Here is a 25651-nt window from a genome sequence, read left to right as displayed (position 1 = left end):
TACCCTTTGTATTAATTTGGTTAGATTATAAACTCACGGCAGTGCTCACCTTACCCTTTGTATTAATTTGGTTAGATTATAAACTCACGGCGGGGCTCTCCTTACCCTTTGTATTAATTTGGTTAGATTATAAACTCACGGCGGGGCTCTCCTTACCCTTTATATATATTTAGTTAGATTGTAATGTTTATTTTTCCCAATTTTACAGCACTCTGTATAAACCCCAGTTTATATGTAGGTGCTGTATAAATGCCAGTGATATATAAATAGCACAGAACTGAGTATATAATAACACACATATAGCCTAGCGCTGAATGTAAATATTATTTTTTGCATTTATATAGCGCCAACCTTTTCCACCTGGCTGTACAATATTATAAAAAGGGGACATTTAACAATATATGAGACAGTTCCAAAATGTTACAGGAACGGTAGGTTTATTAGGACCCTGCTCAAACGAGCTTACGGTCTGGAGTTATTGTTAGCGTTATTGTTTAGTATTAGTATTTTAGGTTTAGGGTTAGTGACTAATCTACGTTTAGTGGTTAATGTTCAGAATAAGACGTTGATTAAGTTCAGCTTTTTGCACTTTTGGTTTTGCTGTTGGTCCAACAAATGGCAAAATATCCCGTTTGAAGCACTTCCAATTTTGCAACAAACTGGTTCTTGTCCCCAGAATGGCAGTCAGCTGTCTCCTTGGATCGAGTTTAGGGTTTGTAGTTTAGGAGTAATAGATTACTGCCTATTTCAGTTTTTTTGGATTAAAACAGCTAGTTTATTATGAGTGGTTTAGTATTAGTAGCTAATTTAGTATTCATGGCTTATTAGTGACTAGAATAAGTCAGTACATGCCAATTAGTGTTAGGATAAGTGGCCATATTAGGGTTAGTGGAGGGAGTGTACAGAATCCTAAAATAAACCGCCTTAAAACAGTGAAGGGGCGATCAGTTGTATGTCTATCCCAATCTGTGACCTGTACTGACCTTGAACATGTTATAATCTGTCCCAATCTGTAACCTGTACTGACCTTCGATTTGTTATAATTTATCCCAATGTGACCTGTACTGGCCTTAAACCTGTTATAATCTGTCCCAATCTGTAACCTGTACTGACCTTGGATTTGTTATAATTTATCCCAATGTGACCTGTACTGGCCTTAAACCTGTTATAATCTGTCCCAATCTGTGGCCTGTATTGACTTTAGATTTGTTTATAATAATTTGTTATGATCTATCTCAATCTCTGGCTTGTACAGATTTTGGATCTATTATAATCTATCCCTGTAGCATGTGTGTAGGTAGCGGTTACGTGTGGTGCGACACAATACATCACCCCCATTCAAACCCTTAACCCAATCAAAACCAGGAAACATATATGTGTGGTATAAAAAGGCCACAGCTTTTATTTATATTTCGTTTATAATTTATCAAACATATTTATAAAACCAACCATAAATAAAACAAGGTATAAACATTATTTAACTTGAACTAGTCCTTGCCAACCGTACCACCAACCCTCTAGGGTACACGCCCTACCGAGGCATCAGCCCTCCCCCCTCGTCCATGATACCTGGCCTTCACCTTGGCCTTCCAATACCACATGCCAACCCCTGGCCACCATTCCTGGCACAGAGGGCACGCGCAAATACCCAAACCTTTCCCGAGGTTAGGGGAGGGGACCCGACCCAGCATCCTTCTTTTTCTTGTACTCCTCTTCCCAATTGGTTCGGCAAGGACCATACCCGCCAGCTGTGACAAGATATTGAACACCTACAGAGGAAGGAAACAAAAACAGCAAAAAAGGGGAGGGAGGGAGGGAGATTGTCACCTTGCCGTTATTTTAAGATGGCTGAGGTGAAGGGGACAAAATGTCCGTTATTTATACAACCCCACCCAAACCCTTAACCTAAATGCCACACCCATTTTACACCCACACCCACCACACCCACACATGCCTCCTATCCGGCTAGCTTTCAGCCCGCCTCCTCTGGGCCTTGTGTGTAGGTAGCGGTTACGTGTGGTGCGACACAATACATCACCCCCATTCAAACCCTTAACCCAATCAAAACCAGGAAACATATATGTGTGGTATAAAAAGGCCACAGCTTTTATTTATATTTCGTTTATAATTTATCAAACATATTTATAAAACCAACCATAAATAAAACAAGGTATAAACATTATTTAACTTGAACTAGTCCTTGCCAACCGTACCACCAACCCTCTAGGGTACACGCCCTACCGAGGCATCAGCCCTCCCCCCTCGTCCATGATACCTGGCCTTCACCTTGGCCTTCCAATACCACATGCCAACCCCTGGCCACCATTCCTGGCACAGAGGGCACGCGCAAATACCCAAACCTTTCCCGAGGTTAGGGGAGGGGACCCGACCCAGCATCCTTCTTTTTCTTGTACTCCTCTTCCCAATTGGTTCGGCAAGGACCATACCCGCCAGCTGTGACAAGATATTGAACACCTACAGAGGAAGGAAACAAAAACAGCAAAAAAGGGGAGGGAGGGAGGGAGATTGTCACCTTGCTGTTATTTTAAGATGGCTGAGGTGAAGGGGACAAAATGTCCGTTATTTATACAACCCCACCCAAACCCTTAACCTAAATGCCACACCCATTTTACACCCACACCCACCACACCCACACATGCCTCCTATCCGGCTAGCTTTCAGCCCGCCTCCTCTGGGCCTTGTGTGTAGGTAGCGGTTACGTGTGGTGCGACACAATACATCACCCCCATTCAAACCCTTAACCCAATCAAAACCAGGAAACATATATGTGTGGTATAAAAAGGCCACAGCTTTTATTTATATTTCGTTTATAATTTATCAAACATATTTATAAAACCAACCATAAATAAAACAAGGTATAAACATTATTTAACTTGAACTAGTCCTTGCCAACCGTACCACCAACCCTCTAGGGTACACGCCCTACCGAGGCATCAGCCCTCCCCCCTCGTCCATGATACCTGGCCTTCACCTTGGCCTTCCAATACCACATGCCAACCCCTGGCCACCATTCCTGGCACAGAGGGCACGCGCAAATACCCAAACCTTTCCCGAGGTTAGGGGAGGGGACCCGACCCAGCATCCTTCTTTTTCTTGTACTCCTCTTCCCAATTGGTTCGGCAAGGACCATACCCGCCACTAGCCCCGCTGCATTTACGCCTAAATCAGCGGGCGCGACCCCCAAGCAACGCCATGGCCTGTTCCAACGCATCCTGCAGCTCTAGGTTAAACAAGTCCAAACCGACATCAGTGAGATGGACCCCATCCGGGCGGAAAAAGATAGCCGCCTCCCGCTCAAAAGTACGGTGTCGAACTGCCAAGCCCCCGATACCTAGCACAAACTTGGAAACCCGCTTATTAATCTTTATGCGACAGCGCTCCATAGCACCCTGATCGCGTGCGCACTTCCAATAGTTCCTGGAAACTATTCCTGACCATATTAAGCAAATTTTTGGAAAAAGTACTCGCAAGCGCGCCAAGTCTCGCCTGATCAGCTCCCCTAAGCCCCACGCGGGCAGCGAACCTAAATCGTTCCCTCCCAGATGCACCACCAAGATATCCGGGATTCCTAATAACGTGGATAACTGCACGACCTCAGGCAACAGCTGACCCCATTTCATGCCCCGGAACCCGAACCACCGGACCTCCGCCAGCTCCCGAGGTATTCCAAGCCTTGTCCCACCCGGGCGAACCCCAGCCCGCAGGTGGGCCCAGTAGATGTAGGAATGACCGATTATCCAGATCCGTCGGCCGGGCCCTGTGGAGAAAACACAAGGGGAATACCGATCAGCCGAGTGGGCCGAACATAGGACCGAAACCTCCCCGATTCCCATCTACCAATCCTTTGAATGGCCTGGTCCGAGAAACCTAAACGAGAGGCTTCCGTAGCGGCCCCAATCCGAAAAGAGTGACCCCCAAAGTCTGTGCTCGAAATACCCAGATGTTCGAGTGTCAGACGGAAAACCCGGAGAAATTGGAAGCGGGAAAGAAAAGACCCATCCCCATGGATTAACAATGGGCCTACAACATCCGGGCGACACAGAAGGTAAGATTGAAAAGCTGCGACGGGACAGACAGCCGAGCCGGGAATGGCGCGAAGGGACACCCATGCCCCCCTACCAAAAATGTCAGTTTTCGACTTTCGCACCAGAAAACGCACCGTATCATCCACGACCGACACATCATGGAACAACAAGCCGCCTGGAATCCGCTTGCTAGGGCTCACAAGTTCCCCAATCCGCAGAGCACCAAAGAAGGCGAAAGAGAAAGCCACCCGAAACAAACGCGCTTCGAAATCGGACAAACAGACCCTGGATAAGACCGACGCAATACCAAGTAGCAGCGCGCCAGAAACCGGTCTCCTGGAATCCCGAGGCTGCGGACCTCTACGCCAGCCACGCATAGCGAGCCGGACCATGAAATCTTTGGTCACATCCGGCACGCGAGTCAGGTTGAACCAGAAGCTCAGACCTGATAGCTTCCCTGATACCGTGGCTGGGGAACAACCACTAGCCTCCCAAAACCAGAGCAACCGTAAAACCCCCTGAACCCTCTCCGCAGATGAAGAAAACCCACCTTGGTCCTGCTCTAGAGCGACCCAGTCACCCCATGCCTTACCGTACCGGGCCCAAGTAGCATCCGACACTGAAGACCGAATCCATTCCCTTATTCGCTCAGGCCAAGGGACCATAGCTCTCTGGGACAGGGAAGGCCCATCGTATCTGCTTCGGGCGCGATCTGACGAAACACCTGCCATTGGAAACGAGAAAGGGCGTCAGCCGTGGTATTCTCTACACCGGGAATATGCACAGCGCGACATGTAACGTTCAAAGACAGGCAACGCAGTACCAAGCTCCGCAGGAGCCTGACCACCGGAGGAGAGGAGGCTGTCAACCGATTAATGGCCTGGACAACGCCCAAATTGTCACAGTGGAACACGACACGCCTGTTCTTGATCTCCGGTCCCCAAAGATGGAGAGCCACCACAATGGGAAAAAGCTCCAAGAACGCCATGTTCTTGGTCAGGCCCGAGTCGAACCACGATCTTGGCCAAGGTTCTGCGCACCATTGTTTTCCCATGATAGCCCCAAAACCCGACGAACCCGCGGCATCCGTAAACAGGTGCAGCACTGAGTTTGCCACCTCGGGCTGCTGCCAGTAAGACCTACCATTGTACTCTTCCAGAAAAACCGCCCAAACCGCTAAATCCTCCCTGAGCGGTTTGGTCAGGCGGACGAAGTGGAACGGCTTCAGTATCCCTGACGTGGCAGCCGCCAGGCGTCGGTTAAATACTCTACCCATGGGCATAATCCGGCAGGCAAAGTTTAATTTGCCCAACAAGGACTGAAGTCGTTGCAGCGTGATCTTCCGCAAGGAGCTCGCCTCCTGGACCACCCCACGTAGATCAGCCAACTTGTCCAACGGAAGCCGACATTCCCCGATGACCGAATCAATCTCGATCCCGAGGAAGCTCAAGCACGTGGAAGGGCCAATTGTTTTGTCAGGTGCCAGCGGCACGCCGAACATACAGGCCACATCCGACACTGCTTGTAAGATCTGGGAGCATATCGGGGAATGCGCGGGGCCCACACACAGAAAGTCATCTAAGTAGTGAAGCAGGGAATCGTAACCGGACTCCATTCTCACTACCCATTCTAGAAAAGAGCTGAAGCATTCAAAATAAAAACAGGATATTGCACAACCCATGGGGAGACACATATCCACGTAATAATGACCTTCAAATGCACATCCCAAGAGATGATGACACTCTGGGTGAACTGGTAGGAGGCGAAAGGCAGACTCGATATCAGTTTTTGCCATAAGTGCCCCGGGGCCAGCGGCCCTGACTATGCCCACAGCAGCATCAAAGGACGCATAGGAAACGCGGCATAATTCAGCTGCAATGTCATCGTTTACCGAGCACCCATGAGGGTGCGACAGGTGATGAATCAGCCGGAACTTTCCCGGTTCCCGTTTGGGCACCACGCCCAACGGTGACACCCTTAGATCGGGGAGTGGCGAATCCCGAAATGGGCCCGCCATTCGGCCCAGCGCCACTTCCTTCGCCAGTTTTTCCCTGACCACCCCTGGATATTCAGAAACAGATCTCAGGTTTCTGCAAAAACCGGAGACCTGCCGAGGCCGGTGAGGGATCCAAAACCCCTGCCCAAAACCCTCTAGCAATAAGGCAGCCGCCTTCTTATTCCTATAACGATTTAGCCATGGGCGCATCGCGTCGACGTCCACCGGCGTCTTCGCTCTTAGCGCCCACGGAGTCCCCTTTGTCGCCAGTTTTGGCTCGTTTGAAGCATTTTGAAGCGGGGTGAGACCCACCGCACCCCGAACACTCATGCTTGAAGCGGCAACTAGACCCGAATTTGCATTGGCCATCGTTATATTGCCAACAGCAGCCTGTTTTACGTTGCCCGGCCGACGCTGCGGTTGAAGAACCCGCGCCGGCCCCCCCAAGAAAGGACGACAGGCCCCCTTGATGTGAGGCTGGGCGGGTCATGATAGCTAACCACAAGCCAATGTCCATTTGATCCCAGCCCATGGACGGCCGAACCGCTAAACGTTGGCGGAACTGCTCATCATACCGCCACCAACCTAAACCGCCGTACACCCGACAAGCGGTCCATATGACGTCCTGGTAGCAGAATAGGGAAGAACATTTGGCGGGAGTCTTCTCACCTATCACGCTGGCTAAGATCAAAAAGGCTCGGATCCAGTTTCCGAAAGTTTTCGGAATCTTCCGGTACCGAAACTTTTCTTTGTCCTTTTCGGACTCTTTAGCGTCAGCGTCAACCCGGGGAAGATCTTCCATAGGGAGGAGAGAAAAAATTTCAACAAATTCCCCCTTGTCTATTTTGGCGCGCAATTCCGGCGTGAGATGGAGGCCCAGAGGGCCTGACCAGCACATGTACGCCGCACCGTGCGCAGCCGGAGCAACCCCCAAACCCGAGAGAGCAGCGGCGTCCCCGGCCGTGCCCACTGCAGATTCCGGCGTCACCGGCAGTAACGCCGAGGTTGAGGGGATGGGGGCCTGTGTTATATTAGCGGGCATTGGCGCCGCGACTGCAGAAGGATCAGACCCTGCGGAACCTGCCCAACCCGCCCGAAGTTGGTTATCTAACGCCACCGGGGGGGAAGCCCCGGGGCGATAACCCCGCTCAAGGGTTAGCAAAACCTGCTTCATAGCCTGGAGTACAGAACCCAATTCTTGCACCTCCCCTGCGCCAGCGCCCCCCAAACCCGACCCCGTTATACCAGAGTACTCACCTGCAGGAGCTGAATTGGCAGGTAGTAGCGGGACTTCAACATGCCCACCAGGCTGCAACGGCCCCAAGGGAACTGCGACCGCAGGAAGCACTGCACCAGTCACAGCATCGGGGGACCGACTTGTCAGCCGACCAGGGGTGACCTGTGAAGACAGGACAGGTGAAAAAGAACCCTGCCCACCCAACCCAGGTAACTGGGGACCCGCAGAAGTGGTAAAGACTGTGTGTAAAACTGGCATGGCAGAAGGAGCCCCAGAGGGGGCAGCATGGACCATGGGTAATGGCGGGGCAGATGCAGAGGGCATCAGACCCATAGGGAGGGGGCCAAGGGGGGTAGGATGGGCAGGAGATAGTGTTGGAAGAGCTTGATGGGCGGCTGAGGATGATGAGAATGCAGGATGAACGGATGAGGTTGATGGGAGTGCATGCTGTCCGGCTGAGGATGATGGGAGTGCATGCTGGCCGGATGAAGCTGATGGAAGTGCCTGTTGAACGGATGAGGCTGATGGGAGTGTGGTAGTGGCCGGGCCAGGGGAGACAGAGCGGGGAGGATGATAAGGGGGGGGGCTGTGCCCACGAGTAGCCGGACCTGGCTCCATACCCCGACCCCCCGAACCCCCCAACCCCCTACTGGTTGCCCTGCCGCCTCGCGGCCTACTCACCACTCCTGAAGAAGAGCCGGCCGCCGACCTCACTTGCTCGCGCTCCGCCTGGGATCCACCATGAGCCGAGCGCCTGTCAGGTGCTCGGGTTGTCGCCATCGTTGTGCTGGAGAGTGATCTCGCGGACGACCTCCTGGAGGCCCGCGAGATCACAGGAGCAGGAACCGGCGCGGGATGGCCATCACCTCCCCGAGAAGCGGCAGCCGCACGGGTAGCTCTAGACCGCCTCGGGGAGGAGGCGACAGGCTGCACTGACACGTTGCCGCCCGCGGCCGCGGGGGACCTGGCGCGCGGGCCGGCAACGGGGCTCCTGCTCCTACCCCTCACCCGACCCTCCCGCGAGGGGCTATAACGGGTAGGAGGACGCGCCCGGCGGCGCGGAGTACCCTGGCTGCCGACAGAGGGAGCAGCAACCAGGGAGGCACCCTGCAGCCTTACCAGCTGGGCCTGCAGGTGCCGGCCACCGTCCTGGAGGGCCTCAGCCCGAAGAGCAGCAAGGATTCCGTCAATATCCATGCTTCTGGCCGTGGGGTAAGCAAAAGCAACACAATGATAGGAAAGAGATTGTCACCTTGCCGTTATTTTAAGATGGCTGAGGTGAAGGGGACAAAATGTCCGTTATTTATACAACCCCACCCAAACCCTTAACCTAAATGCCACACCCATTTTACACCCACACCCACCACACCCACACATGCCTCCTATCCGGCTAGCTTTCAGCCCGCCTCCTCTGGGCCTGAATGAACACTTCTCAATTTTCTCTGAAACTGTTTTGGCCTGTACTGACTTTAAATCTGTTTATAATAATTTGTTATAATCTATCCCAATCTGTGGCATGTACTGAACTTGGATCATTATAATTTATCCCAATCTGTGGCCTGTACTGACCTTGGATTTATGATAATCTAACCCAATCTGTGACCTGTACTGACATTGGATTTATTATAATTTATCCCAATCTGTGGTCTGTACTGACATTGGATTTATTATAATTTATCCCAATCTGTGGCCTGTACTGACCTTGGATTTATTATAATCTAACCCAATCTGTGACCTATACTGACCTTGGATTCATTATAATCTAACCCAATCTGTGGCCTGTACTGACATTGGATTTATTATAATTTATCCCAATCTGTGGCCTGTACTGACCTTGGATTTATTATAATCTAACCCAATCTGTGGCCTGTACTGACTTTGGATTTATTATAATCTAACTCAATCTGTGGCTTGTACTGATTTTGGATTTATTATAATCTATCCCAATCTGTGACCTGTACTGACCTTGGATTTATTATAATCTATCCCAATCTGTGGCCTCTACTGACCTTGGATTTATTATAATCTATCCCAATCTGAGGCCTGTACTGACCTTGGATTTATTATAATTTATCCCAATCTGAGGCCTGTACTGACCTTGGATTTATTATAATTTATCCCAATCTGAGGCCTGTACTTACCTTGGATTTATAATTTAACACAATCTGTGGCCTGTACTGACTTTGGATTTATTATAATTTATCCCAATCTGTGACCTGTACTGACCTTGGATTTATTATCATTTATCCCAATCTGTGGCCTGTACTGACTTTGGATTTATTATAATTTATCCCAATCTGTGGCCTGTACTGACCTTGGATTTATTATAATCTATCCCAATCTGAGGCCTGTACTGACCTTGGATTTATTATAATTTATCCCAATCTGAGGCCTGTACTGACCTTGGATTTATTATAATTTATCCCAATCTGAGGCCTGTACTTACCTTGGATTTATAATTTAACACAATCTGTGGCCTGTACTGACTTTGGATTTATTATAATTTATCCCAATCTGAGGCCTGTACTGACCTTGGATTTATTATAATCTATCCCAATCTGAGGCCTGTACTGACCTTGGATTTATTATAATTTATCCCAATCTGAGGCCTGTACTGACCTTGGATTTATTATAATTTATCCCAATCTGAGGCCTGTACTTACCTTGGATTTATAATTTAACACAATCTGTGGCCTGTACTGACTTTGGATTTATTATAATTTATCCCAATCTGTGACCTGTACTGACCTTGGATTTATTATCATTTATCCCAATCTGTGGCCTGTACTGACTTTGGATTTATTATAATTTATCACAATCTGTGGCCTGTACTGACTTTGGATTTATTATCATTTATCCCAATCTGTGGCCTGTACTGACCTTGGATTTGTTATAATTTATCCCAATCTGTGGCCTGTACTGACCTTGGATTTATTATAATTTATTCCAATCTGTGGCCTGTACTGACCTTGGATTTGTTATATTTTATCCCAATCTGTGGCCTGTACCGACTTTGGAACTGTTATAATCTGTACCAATCAGTGACCTTTACTGACATTGGATTTGCTATAATTTATTCCAGTCTGTGGCATATACGGACTTTGGAACTGTTATAATCTATCCTAATCTGTAACCTCTACTGGTCTTGGACCTGTCATACCTCTATCCTAATCTGTAACCTCTACTGTTCTTGGACCTGTTATACATCTATCCTAATCACCTATATGGTCCACCTTAGTAGTGGTGAAACGGACAATATAGGACAAAACGAAACAGTAGTGCTCTATGTTTAAGTAAGTGCAGTGTAGCGGGGCTCCCTGTACCCTGGCTGGGTACCTCCGCCAAGGACTGCTTCCTAGCTGGAACAGGGGAAAACCTTAGCATTTCTGCCCAAGTCATCGTGGAACTCAGAGGGGTTGGGTCCATAGAGAGCCAGCAGCCCCATCAGCATATTGTCAAACTCCGTCTCAGTGTAGCAGCTTCTTCAGCTCTGACGAACATTAGTTCCTCTCTAGAAGATGTGCAGGAGTCCCAGGGGTGTTCTGGATGTTTCACCCAAGGCAGGGAAGCCATCCCCCCGCTGCCATCTCTTGTAGGGGAGCTCCCTGCACCCCCGGCTGGGTACCTCCGCCAAGGATTGCTTCCTAGCTGGAACAAGGGAAAACCTCAGCGCTTATGCCCCAGTCGCCGTGGCTGAAACAGGATATGGAACTAGCTCTATTCCCTCCCAGGACTGTGTGTCTTCCAGTCCATGGGAGGGAATAGAGCTAGTCCCCTATCCAGGACGGATAGGGGACAGGATCCCAGTCAAGCCACGGCGACTGGGGCAGAAGTGCTGAGGCTTTCCCTTGTTCCAGTTAGGAAGCAATCCTTGGCGGAGGTACCCAGCCGAGGATACAGGAGCTCTGCTACATGCAGAAACAGTGCTTAAGAACCTACTTACAATATGGTGAGCAGACAAATCTCTCTACCTACTTTTTATCTAGTATGATTTTATGCATCGACCTTTGGTGCATCCTTTACCATGGCTTTTTGTCTCTAGTTGCATGTGTGCTGCCTCCCCATTGTCCTTTTAGTTCAGTTGTTAAGTGCTGCTCCAACTTTGTTCCACCACATCATAGACCTCGCTTTACAACTGTCGTAATCTGCTGCCCTCCACATCATAGACCTCGCTTTACAGCTGCCGTAACCTGCTGCCATCCGCATCATAGACCTCGCTTTACAACTGTCGTAATCTGCTGCCCTCCACATCATAGACCTCGCTTTACAGCTGCCGTAACCTGCTGCCCTCCACATCATAGACCTCGCTTTACAACTGTCGTAATCTGCTGCTCTCCGCATCATAGACCTCGCTTTACAACTGTCGTAATCTGCTGCCCTCAGCATCATAGACCTCGCTTTACAGCTGCCGTAACCTGCTGCCATCCGCATCATAGACCTCGCTTTACAACTGTCGTAATCTGCTGCCCTCCGCATCATAGACCTCGCTTTACAACTGTCGTAATCTGCTGCCCTCAGCATCATAGACCTCGCTTTACAACTGTCGTAATCTGCTGCCCTCCGCATCATAGACCTCGCTTTACAACTGTCGTAATCTGCTGCCATCCGCATCATAGACCTCGCTTTACAACTGTCGTAATCTGCTGCCCTCCGCATCATAGACCTCGCTTTACAGCTGCCGTAACCTGCTGCCATCCGCATCATAGACCTCGCTTTACAACTGTCGTAATCTGCTGCCCTCCGCATCATAGACCTCGCTTTACAACTGTCGTAATCTGCTGCCCTCAGCATCATAGACCTCGCTTTACAACTGTCGTAATCTGCTGCCCTCCGCATCATAGACCTCGCTTTACAACTGTCGTAATCTGCTGCCATCCGCATCATAGACCTCGCTTTACAACTGTCGTAATCTGCTGCCCTCCGCATCATAGACCTCGCTTTACAACTGTCATAATCTGCTGCCCTCAGCATCATAGACCTCGCTTTACAGCTGCCGTAATCTGCTGCCCTCCGCATCATAGACCTCGCTTTACAACTGTCGTAATCTGCTGCCATCCGCATCATAGACCTCGCTTTACAACTGTCGTAATCTGCTGCCCTCCGCATCCTAGACCTCGCTTTACAACTGTCGTAATCTGCTGCCCTAAGCATCATAGACCTCGCTTTACAACTGTCGTAATCTGCTGCCCTCCGCATCATAGACCTCGCTTTACAACTGTCGTAATCTGCTGCCCTCCGCATCATAGACCTCGCTTTACAACTGTCGTAATCTGCTGCCCTCAGCATCATAGACCTCGCTTTACAGCTGCCGTAACCTGCTGCCATCCGCATCATAGACCTCGCTTTACAACTGTCGTAATCTGCTGCCCTCCGCATCATAGACCTCGCTTTACAACTGTCGTAATCTGCTGCCCTCCGCATCATAGACCTCGCTTTACAACTGTCGTAATCTGCTGCCCTCAGCATCATAGACCTCGCTTTACAACTGTCGTAATCTGCTGCCCTCCACATCATAGACCTCGCTTTACAACTGTCGTAATCTGCTGTTCTCCGCATCATAGACCTCGCTTTACAACTGTCGTAATCTGCTGCCCTCAGCATCATAGACCTCGCTTTACAGCTGCCGTAACCTGCTGCCATCCGCATCATAGACCTCGCTTTACAACTGTCGTAATCTGCTGCCCTCCGCATCATAGACCTCGCTTTACAACTGTCGTAATCTGCTGCCCTCCGCATCATAGACCTCGCTTTACAACTGTCGTAATCTGCTGCCCTCCGCATCATAGACCTCGCTTTACAACTGTCGTAATCTGCTGCCCTCAGCATCATAGACCTCGCTTTACAGCTGCCGTAACCTGCTGCCATCCGCATCATAGACCTCGCTTTACAACTGTCGTAATCTGCTGCCCTTCGCATCATAGACCTCGCTTTACAGCTGTCGTAATCTGCTGCCCTCCGCATCATAGACCTCGCTTTACAACTGTCGTAATCTGCTGCCCTCCGCATCATAGACCTCGCTTTACAACTGTCGTAATCTGCTGCCCTCAGCATCATAGACCTCGCTTTACAGCTGTCGTAATCTGCTGCCCTCCGCATCATAGACCTCGCTTTACAACTGTCGTAATCTGCTGCCCTCCACATCATAGACCTCGCTTTACAACTGTCGTAATCTGCTGCCCTCCGCATCATAGGCCTTGCTTTACAACTGTCGTAATCTGCTGCCCTCAGCATCATAGACCTCGCTTTACAACTGTCGTAATCTGCTGCCCTCAGCATCATAGACCTCGCTTTACAACTGTCGTAATCTGCTGCCCTCCGCATCATAGACCTCGCTTTACAACTGTCGTAATCTGCTGCCCTCAGCATCATAGACCTCGCTTTACAACTGTCGTAATCTGCTGCCCTCCGCATCATAGACCTCGCTTTACAACTGTCGTAATCTGCTGCCCTCAGCATCATAGACCTCGCTTTACAACTGTCGTAATCTGCTGCCCTCAGCATCATAGACCTCGCTTTACAACTGTCGTAATCTGCTGCCCTCCGCATCATAGACCTCGCTTTACAACTGTCGTAATCTGCTGCCCTCAGCATCATAGACCTCGCTTTACAACTGTCGTAATCTGCTGCCCTCAGCATCATAGACCTCGCTTTACAACTGTCGTAATCTGCTGCCCTCAGCATCATAGACCTCGCTTTACAACTGTCGTAATCTGCTGCCCTCAGCATCATAGACCTCGCTTTACAGCTGCCGTAACCTGCTGCCATCCGCATCATAGACCTCGCTTTACAACTGTCGTAATCTGCTGCCCTCAGCATCATAGACCTCGCTTTACAGCTGCTGTAACCTGCTGCCATCCGCATCATAGACCTCGCTTTACAACTGTCGTAATCTGCTGTCCTTCGCATCATAGACCTCGCTTTACAACTGTCGTAATCTGCTGCCCTCCGCATCATAGACCTCGCTTTACAACTGTCGTAATCTGCTGCCCTCCACATCATAGACCTCGCTTTACAACTGTCGTAATCTGTTGCCATCCGCATCATAGACCTCGCTTTACAACTGTCGTAATCTGCTGCCATCCGCATCATAGACCTCGCTTTACAACTGTCGTAATCTGCTGCCCGCCACATCATAGACCTCGCTTTACAACTGTCGTAATCTGCTGCCCTCAGCATCATAGACCTCGCTTTACAGCTGTCGTAATCTGCTGCCCTCCGCATCATAGACCTCGCTTTACAACTGTCGTAATCTGCTGCCCTCCACATCATAGACCTCGCTTTACAACTGTCGTAATCTGCTGCCCTCCGCATCATAGACCTCGCTTTACAACTGTCGTAATCTGCTGCCCTCAGCATCATAGACCTCGCTTTACAACTGTCGTAATCTGCTGCCCTCAGCATCATAGACCTCGCTTTACAACTGTCGTAACCTGCTGCCCTCCACATCATAGACCTCGCTTTACAACTGTCGTAATCTGCTGCCCTCCGCATCATAGACCTCGCTTTACAACTGTCGTAATCTGCTGCCCTCAGCATCATAGACCTCGCTTTACAACTGTCGTAATCTGCTGCCCTCAGCATCATAGACCTCGCTTTACAACTGTCGTAATCTGCTGCCCTCAGCATCATAGACCTCGCTTTACAACTGTCGTAATCTGCTGCCCTCCGCATCATAGACCTCGCTTTACAACTGTCGTAATCTGCTGCCCTCCGCATCATAGACCTCGCTTTACAACTGTCGTAATCTGCTGCCCTCAGCATCATAGACCTCGCTTTACAACTGTCGTAATCTGCTGCCCTCAGCATCATAGACCTCGCTTTACAACTGTCGTAATCTGCTGCCCTCAGCATCATAGACCTCGCTTTGCAACTGTCGTAATCTGCTGCCCTCCGCATCATAGACCTCGCTTTACAACTGTCGTAATCTGCTGCCCTCCGCATCATAGACCTCGCTTTACAACTGTCGTAATCTGCTGCCATCCGCATCATAGACCTCGCTTTACAACTGTCGTAATCTGCTGCCCTCCGCATCATAGACCTCGCTTTACAACTGTCGTAATCTGCTGCCCTCAGCATCATAGACCTCGCTTTACAGCTGTCGTAATCTGCTGCCCTCCACATCATAGACCTCGCTTTACAACTGTCGTAATCTGCTGCCCTCAGCATCATAGACCTCGCTTTACAGCTGCCGTAACCTGCTGCCATCCGCATCATAGACCTCGCTTTACAACTGTCGTAACCTGCTTGGTTGTATAGGGAGAGGTATTGGCAGTAGAAAGAGGGAAGTGCTCATGCCATTGTACAGAACACTGGTGAGACCTCACTTGGAGTACTGTACACAGTACTGGAGACCCTATCTTCAGAAGGATATTGATATCTTAGAGAGAGCTCAGAGAAGGGCTACTAACTGGTTCATGGATTGCAGGATAAAACTTACCAGGAAAGGTTAAAGGATCTTAACATGTATAGCTTGGAGGAAAGACAAGACAGGGGGGATATGATAGAAACATTTAAATACATAAAGGGAATCAACACAGTAAAAGAGGAGACTATATTTAAAAGAAGAAAAGCTACCACAACAAGATGACATAGTCTTAAATTAGAGGGACAAAGGTTTAAAAATAATATCAGGAAGTATTACTTTACTGAGAGGGTAGTGGATGCATGGAATAGCCTTCCAGCTGAAGTGGTAGAGGTTAACACAGTAAAGGAGTTTAATCATGCGTGGGATAGGCATAAGGCTATCCTAACTATAAGATAAGGCCAGGGACTAATGAAAGTATTTAGAATACTGGGCAGACTAGATGGGCCGAATGGTCCTTATCTGCCGTCACATTCTATGTTTCTATGTTAGTCCTGCTCGGGATTTCTCTAGCTTGATATCACTTAATATAAAATATTGGAAGCCTTCTTTTAAATGAGTGTAAATATTAACTTTTAGCCGCTGTAGTTGGCAGTGCGATATCTCTGAGTTAATGCTTTCTCTGGCTATTGTGAAATCGCGCCATAATCGCACGGTGCACAAAGTCTATCAAACTAACGATTTCCAAACTGCATGCTGCCCTCTCTTACCTCTAATTTTACATTCGCTCGACAGAACCAATGTATAGGAACTCTCAGTCCGCGTCACATTTTATGCAAACTGTTTATATGTTAATCTTAATAATGATACTCTTCCTATTGCCACTTGCTTTATTTATATTTATTATATTTTCTTTCTTGCGCTGGATCTTAATACCTAGGTGCCTCCATTTTGGCGTTCTATGCGTATGAATTTTCTTTCTGCGGAATTCTTTGTACTGGTGGATTGTGGGTAAATTAACTTAACAACTGAAATGGCACTTTACTCATGGGGAGCGTGGTCTTTGACAATGTGCAGAGCGTAAGTAAAGTCACTATTTTATCTTATGAATAACTAAAAAGATAAAGTGAATTATTATAAAACACGGAATAATAGGGGGGCGGAGATTGACCGCCGAGCCGTGCAGTCGCATCTGCCACGAGCTCCGATCCAGTGGGCAGAACCCGGGGTACAAGCGACGGCTAACAAGCCCACAAGCATTGGAGGGTGCACTAACTACGTTGGGGGTGCCCCACTGAGTAAACCGACACCACCCCGATCATGGGCGTCCACAGGGGGGGCACTTGCCCCCCCCTGGATTTTTCAGCTTGCTTCCTCCCCCAGGGTCAGCTGCTGATTGAGCCGGCAGGGCGATCAAAAGATCTCTCTGACCAAAGTGTAAACCCTCCCTCCTATTCCCTTTATAGAGCCAGACCTGGCAGTGTTGGAAGTCTCCCTGCCAGGTCTTGCTCTCTGTGTGCAGGGAGGAGAGCTCAGAGCTGAATACAAGGAGGAGATAGGGAGTGACATCCCCTCTGCAGCATGCTGTGTGCCCCCAGCACCTGTAGTAAGCCCTGCTAGGAGGAGCTGCTCGCAGGAGGAAACCCTGTGGGCAGGATTACTGCAGAGGCATGCTGCTCAGGGGCTGGTGGAGAGAAGAGACTCAAGTAATAGGTAAGTTAAAACAAATAAAAGATAAAAGTGGGGGCTTGAGAAGGAAGAGATTAATAAATGATTAATGGAGGCAGAGGTACAGCTGGGGGGGGGGGGGGGAGTGTAGTGAGAAAGTAAGTGGTGACAAAGACAGGTGTGGGGGATAAATACTCACATTCTGTATACCAAACAGATAGTACCACAGCAGCTCTTAGTTTCACATAGCCCAGTTCACTGTTTAGTGAACCAAGCTATGTTCAGTTTTAGGCAGAACCACAGTCCATGGCTCTCTCACCTGGTCCTAAGCCCACAATATTGCCACTTAGCACCCACTACAGCCCCTAACCCATCACTATTGCCACTTAGCACCCACTACAGCCCCCAACCCATCACTATTGCCACTTAGCACCCACTACAGCCCCTAACCCATCACTATTGCCACTAAGCTCCCACTACAGCCCCCAACCCATCACTATTGCCACTTAGCACCCACTACAGCCCCCAACCCATCACTATTGCCACTAAGCACCCACTACAGCACCTAACCCATCACTATTGCCACTGAGCACCCACTACAGCCCCTAATCCCCTTTTATTGCCTATGATCCCCCTGACCCCTGCACTACAGGTCTGATCTCCCCCACACTGTACAATACAGGGTCTGATCTCCCCCATACTGCACAATACAGAGTCTGATCTCCCCATACTGTACAATACAGAGTCTGATCTCCCCATACTGTACAATACAGAGTCTGATCTCCCCATACTGTACAATACAGAGTCTGATCTCCCCCATACTGCACAATACAGAGTCTGATCTCCCCATACTGCACAATACAGAGTCTGATCTCCCCCACACTGTACAATACAGGGTCTGATCTCCCCCACACTGTACAATACAGAGTCCGATCTCCCCCACACTGTACAATACAGGGTCTGATCTCCCCATACTGTACAATACAGAGTCTGACCTCCCCATACTGTACAATACAGAAGCTGATCTCCCCCATACTGCACAATACAGAAGCTGATCTCCCCCATACTGCACAATACAGAGTCTGATCTCCCCCACACTGTACAATACAGAGTCTGATCTCCCCATACTGTACAATACAGAGTCTGATCTCCCCATACTGTACAATACAGAGTCTGATCTCCCCCATACTGCACAATACAGAGTCTGATCTCCCCATACTGCACAATACAGAGTCTGATCTCCCCCACACTGTACAATACAGGGTCTGATCTCCCCCACACTGTACAATACAGAGTCCGATCTCCCCCACACTGTACAATACAGGGTCTGATCTCCCCATACTGTACAATACAGAGTCTGACCTCCCCATACTGTACAATACAGAAGCTGATCTCCCCCATACTGCACAATACAGAAGCTGATCTCCCCCATACTGCACAATACAGAGTCTGATCTCCCCCACACTGTACAATACAGAGTCCGATCTCCACCGCACTGTACAATACAGAGTCTGATCTCCCCCATACTGCACAATACAGAGTCTGATCTCCCCATACTGTACAATACAGGGTCTGATCTCCCCCACATTGTACAATACAGAGTCTGATCTCCCCCACACTGTACAATACAGGGTCTGATCTCCCCATACTGTACAATACAGAGTCTGATCTCCCCCACACTGTACAATACAGGGCCTGATCTCCCCCACACTGTACAATACAGAGTCTGATCTCCCCCACACTGTACAATACAGGGTCTGATCTCCCCATACTGTACAATACAGAGTCTGATCTCCCCCACACTGTACAATACAGGGTCTGATCTCCCCCACACTGTACAATACAGGGTCTGATCTCCCCCACACTGTACAATACAGAGTCTGGTCCCTCCACACTGTACAATACAGGCAGGGCCGGCGCTACCATAAGGCCTTAGGGCGCACCGGCCCTGGGGGGGCAAAATCAGGCTGACCGGAAGGCGGGAAGCGCACTGCGCTCCCCTCCAACCGACGACCTAATGTAGCGTGGCCGAGCGCCCGGTTCTGCGGGCGCGCAAGGGAGCACTCTCCCATGTGTGCTTCCTCTTCAGCTCCCTCGCGCGCCGCATACTGATACCGGAGCCGGAAGGTGACGTCATCTTCCGGCGCTGGCATCCCTACGCGGTGCGCGAGGGAGCTGAAGAGGAAGCACACATGGGAGAGTGCTCTGTACAATACAGAGTCTGATCTCCCCCATACTGCACAATACAGAGTCCGATCTCCCCCACACTGTACAATACAGAGTCTGATCTCTCCCATACTACGCAATACAGAGTCTGATCTCCCCCAAACAGCACAATACAGAGTCCGATCTCCCCAACACTGTACAATACATGGTCTGATCTCCCACACACTGTGCAATATAGTGTCTGATCTCCTCCATACTGTACAATACAGGGTCTGATCTCCCCCACACTGTGCAATAGAGTCTGACCTCCCCATACTGTACAATACAGAGTCTGATCTCCCCCATACTGCACAATACAGAGTCCGAACTCCCCCTCCCCCCCCACTGTGCAATGCAGGGTCTGATCTCCCCCTCCCCCCCCCCCCCCCCACTGTGCAATACAGGGTCTGATCTCCCCATACTGTACAATACAGAGGGTCTGATCTCCCCCATACTGTACAATACAGAGTCCAATCTCCCCCACACTGTACAATACAGAGTCTGATCTCCCCATACTGTACAATACAGAGTCTGATCTCCCCACACTGTACAATACAGAGTCTGATCTCCCACATACTGCACAATACAGAGTCCGATCTCCCCCACACTGTACAATGCAGAGTCTGATCTTCCCCATACTGTACAATACAGAGTCTGATCTCCCCATACTGTACAATACAGAGTCTGATCTCCCCATACTGTACAATACAGGGTCTGATCTCCCCACACTGTACAATACAGAGTCTGATCTCCCCCACACTGTGCAATAGAGTCTGATCTCCCCATACTGTACAATACAGGGTCTGATCTCCCCCATACTGTACTATACAGAGTCTGATCTCCCCCATACTGTACAATACAGGGTCTGATCTCCCCATACTGTACAATACAGAGGGTCTGATCTCCCTCACACTGTACCATACAGGGTCTGATCTTCCCCATGCTGTACAATACAGAGTCCGATCTCCCCATACTGTACAATACAGGGTCTGATCTCCCCACACTGTACAATACAGAGTCTGATCTCCCCCACACTGTGCAATAGAGTCTGATCTCCCCATACTGTAGAATACAGAGGGTCTGATCTCCCTCACACTGTACAATACAGAGTCTGATCTCCCCCATACTGTACAATACAGAGGGTCTGATCTCCCTCACACTGTACAATACAGGGTCTGATCTCCCCCATACTGTACAATACAGAGTCTGACCTCCCCATACTGTACAATACAGAGTCTGATCTCCCCCATACTGTAGAATACAGAGGGTCTGATCTCCCTCACACTGTACAATACAGAGTCTGATCTCCCCCACACTGTGCAATAGAGTCTGATCTCCCCATACTGTACAATACAGGGTCTGATCTCCCCCATACTGTACAATACAGAGGGTCTGATCTCCCTCACACTGTACAATACAGAGTCTGATCTCCCCCATACTGTACAATACAGGGTCTGATCTCCCCCATACTGTACAATACAGGGTCTGATCTCCCCCATACTGTACAATACAGGGTCTGATCTCCCCCATACTGTACAATACAGAGGGTCTGATCTCCCTCACACTGTACAATACAGAGTCTGATCTCTCATATTGTACTATACAAAGTCTGACACTACTTTAAGAACATTCCCTAATAAACACATTAGTACAATATGCTGAATGGGGGATGTATTGTAGTATACAAGGTGCTATTTAAAGAAAGAATTCCAGATTTCTTACAAAAATGTCCGTTTATTGGAGGCGTCCCTGGCAATGGCGGTGACATGGTACGGTTTGCTTGCTTAGCTGCAAACTCCACCTTCATTGTACAGAAATGAAACTAAAAGGCTATTTATTCTCTGTTCCTGCTTTTGGCGTCTGCAGGTCTTTTTTAAAGCAAGTGAGACTCATTGGGGTTTATTCGCTAAACAGCAAACGATGGTGATTTGAAAAGCACGTTACAAGATGCAGGCTATAAAAGCCAAGCTGGGATTATGTTCTGATTCAGAAACGTTTGCCTACATTATACAGCTTAGTTATAAATAAATTCACTGTTTAAAGATAGAATTGCTGGGAAATCCAAACTATTTCTAAATCAGCGATTTGGGCCTGGATTTCATATTCACTTTGAATTCCTGGCAATTCTCACTTTATGGAATGATCCTGTAAAAATTGTAAAGCGCTGACAGGGGATTGGACCTTTTTAGGCCAAAATTGTTTATTTGGTTAAAATTCCCACCACTGTAATATTTTCAGCTTGACTATTTTTGACCTACACTTTGCCATTATCCCTAATGGCAAATATAGGTCCCGGGAACCTGTCCCGCATTTTGAAATCTGTCGGTAGGCATTAGTAGACTAGGAGATTATAGAGCGTTCCGTGCCTTTGCCTGAGGAAGGCAGCCTGACTATCCTCTTTAAGGCAGACCCGCCCCTTTGCTGTGCGGGTTGGCTCCCTTGAAATGGCCAGCATGCCCCTTTAATGGATGGTCCCGCCCCTTTGCTGTGCGGGTTGGCTCTCTTGGAATGGCAAGCATGCCCCTTTAATTGATGGTCCCGCCCCTTTGCTGTGCAGGTTGATCCCCTTGAAATGAAGATCATGCCCCTTTAATGGATGGGCCTGCTCCTTTGCTGTGCGGGTTGATCCCCTTGAAATCATGAGCATGCCCCTTTAATGGATGGGCCCACCCTTTTGCTGTGCAGTTTGGCTTCCTCCCTTGCAATGGCGAGCATGCCCCTTTAATGGATGGGCCCGCCCCTTTGCTGTGCGGGTTGAGAGGTTTCATTCTTTTAAACTTCAAGCTGTGTTACCTAAACTGATTTACCCTGAAACGTGTTCAAAACAACAGAATGGAAGACATTTTAAGCATAACTACGTACGGTTTAAATGGACAAAGAGGGGCACTTTTAGGAGTAGGAGTGTGGTGTGTAGGCAGGAGTGGGGCTGTTTGGAGATACTCACTAATAACAATTAATACAACTAAAATGTAATTTAGAAGAACAATGTATCTTATTTACACAGACTGATTTCTAAACACATTTATTGTAGTTTAATGACACATTACTGGGAGTATTATTGCTGTGGGGCTCTGTTATACACTCACACACATTACTGGGAGTATTATTGCTGTGGAGCTCTGTTATACACTCAGACACATTACTGGGAGTATTATTACTGTGGAGCTCTGTTATACACTCAGACACATTACTGGGAGTATTATTGCTGTGGAGCTCTGTTATACACTCACATTACTGGGAGTATTATTGCTGTGGAGCTCTGCTATACACTCAGATACATTACTGGGAGTATTATTGCTGTGGAGCTCTGTTATACACACAGACACATTACTGGGAGTATTATTGCTGTGGAGTTCTGTTATACACTCAGACACATTACTGGGAGTATTATTGCTGTGGAGCTCTGTTATACACTCAGACACATTACTGGGAGTATTACTGCTGTGGAGCTCTGTTATACACTCAGACACCTTACTGGGAGTATTATTGCTGTGGAGCTCTGTTATACACACAGACACATTACTGGGAGTATTATTGCTGTGGAGTTCTGTTATACACTCAGACACATTACTGGGAGTATTATTGCTGTGGAGCTCTGTTATACACTCAGACACATTACTGGGAGTATTATTACTGTGGAGCTCTGTTATACACTCAGACACATTACTGGGAGTATTATTGCTGTGGAGCTCTGTTATACACACAGACACATTACTGGGAGTATTATTGCTGTGGAGTTCTGTTATACACACAGACACATTACTGGGAGTATTATTGCTGTGGAGTTCTGTTATACACTCAGACACATTACTGGGAGTATTATTGCTGTGGAGCTCTGTTATACACACAGACACATTACTGGGAGTGTTATTGCTGTGGGGCTCTGTTATACACTCACACACATTACTGGGAGTATTATTGCTGGGGAGCTCTGTTATACACTCAGACACATTACTGGGAGTATTATTGCTGTGGAGCTCTGTTATACACACAGACATATTACTGGGAGTATTATTGCTGTGGAGTTCTGTTATACACTCAGACACATTACTGGGAGTATTATTGCTGTGGAGCTCTGTTATACACTCAGACACATTACTGGGAGTATTATTACTGTGGAGCTCTGTTATACACTCAGACACATTACTGGGAGTATTATTGCTGTGGAGCTCTGTTATACACACAGACACATTACTGGGAGTATTATTGCTGCGGAGCTCTGTTATACACTCAGACACATTACTGGGAGTATTATTGCTGTGGAGCTCTGTTATACACTCAGACACCTTACTGGGAGTATTATTGCTGTGGAGCTCTGTTATACACACAGACACATTACTGGGAGTATTATTGCTGTGGAGTTCTGTTATACACTCAGACACATTACTGGGAGTATTATTGCTGTGGAGCTCTGTTATACACTCAGACACATTACTGGGAGTATTATTACTGTGGAGCTCTGTTATACACTCAGACACATTACTGGGAGTATTATTGCTGTGGAGCTCTGTTATACACACAGACACATTACTGGGAGTATTATTGCTGTGGAGTTCTGTTATACACACAGACACATTACTGGGAGTATTATTGCTGTGGAGTTCTGTTATACACTCAGACACATTACTGGGAGTATTATTGCTGTGGAGCTCTGTTATACACACAGACACATTACTGGGAGTGTTATTGCTGTGGGGCTCTGTTATACACTCACACACATTACTGGGAGTGTTATTGCTGTGGGGCTCTGTTATACACTCACACACATTACTGGGAGTATTATTGCTGGGGAGCTCTGTTATACACACAGACATATTACTGGGAGTATTATTGATGTGGAGCTCTGTTATACACACAGACATATTACTGGGAGTATTATTGCTGTGGAGTTCTGTTATACACTCAGACACATTACTGGGAGTATTATTGCTGTGGAGCTCTGTTATACACTCAGACACATTACTGGGAGTATTATTACTGTGGAGCTCTGTTATACACTCAGACACATTACTGGGAGTATTATTGCTGTGGAGCTCTGTTATACACACAGACACATTACTGGGAGTATTATTGCTGCGGAGCTCTGTTATACACTCAGACACATTACTGGGAGTATTATTGCTGCGGAGCTCTGTTATACACTCAGACACATTACTGGGAGTATTATTGCTGTGGAGTTCTGTTATACACTCAGACACATTACTGGGAGTATTATTGCTGTGGAGCTCTGTTATACACTCAGACACATTACTGGGAGTATTATTGCTGCGGAGCTCTGTTATACACTCAGACACATTACTGGGAGTATTATTGCTGTGGAGCTCTGTTATACACTCAGACACATTACTGGGAGTATTATTTCTGTGGAGCTCTGTTATACACTCAGACACATTACTGGGAGTATTATTGCTGTGGAGCTCTGTTATACACTCAGACACATTACTGGGAGTATTATTTCTGTGGAGCTCTGTTATACACTCAGACACATTACTGGGAGTATTATTGCTGTGGAGCTCTGTATACGCTCAGACACATTACTGGGAGTATTATTGCTGTGGAGCTCTGTTATACACTGACACATTACTGGGAGTATTATTACTGTGGAGCTCTGTATACGCTCAGACACATTACTGGAAGTATTATTGCTGTGGAGCTCTGTATACGCTCAGACACATTACTGGGAGTATTATTGCTGTGGAGCTCTTTTATACACTCAGACACATTACTGGGAGTATTACTACTGTGGAGCTCTGTTATACACTCAGACACATTACTGGGAGTATTATTGCATTGGAGCTCTGTTATACACTCAGACACATTACTGTGAGTATTATTACTGTGGAGCTCTGTATACGCTCAGACACATTACTGGGAGTATTATTGCTGTGGAGCTCTTTTATACACTCAGACACATTACTGGGAGTATTATTGCTGTGAAGCTCTGTTATACACTCAGACACATTACTGGGAGTATTATTGCATTGGAGCTCTGTTATACACTGACACATTACTGGGAGTATTATTACTGTGGAGCTCTGTATACGCTCAGACACATTACTGGGAGTATTATTGCTGTGGAGCTCTGTTATAAACTCAGACACATTACTGGGAGTATTACTACTGTGGAGCTCTGTTATACACTCAGACACATTACTGGGAGTATTACTACTGTGGAGCTCTGTTATACACTCAGACAC

The sequence above is a fragment of the Pelobates fuscus genome, chromosome 9 (genome assembly GCF_036172605.1).
Source record: "Pelobates fuscus isolate aPelFus1 chromosome 9, aPelFus1.pri, whole genome shotgun sequence".
Classification (NCBI taxonomy): Eukaryota; Metazoa; Chordata; class Amphibia; order Anura; family Pelobatidae; genus Pelobates; species Pelobates fuscus.
The sequence above is the reverse complement of the archived record's forward strand: the minus strand, read 5'-3'. Positions refer to the sequence as shown.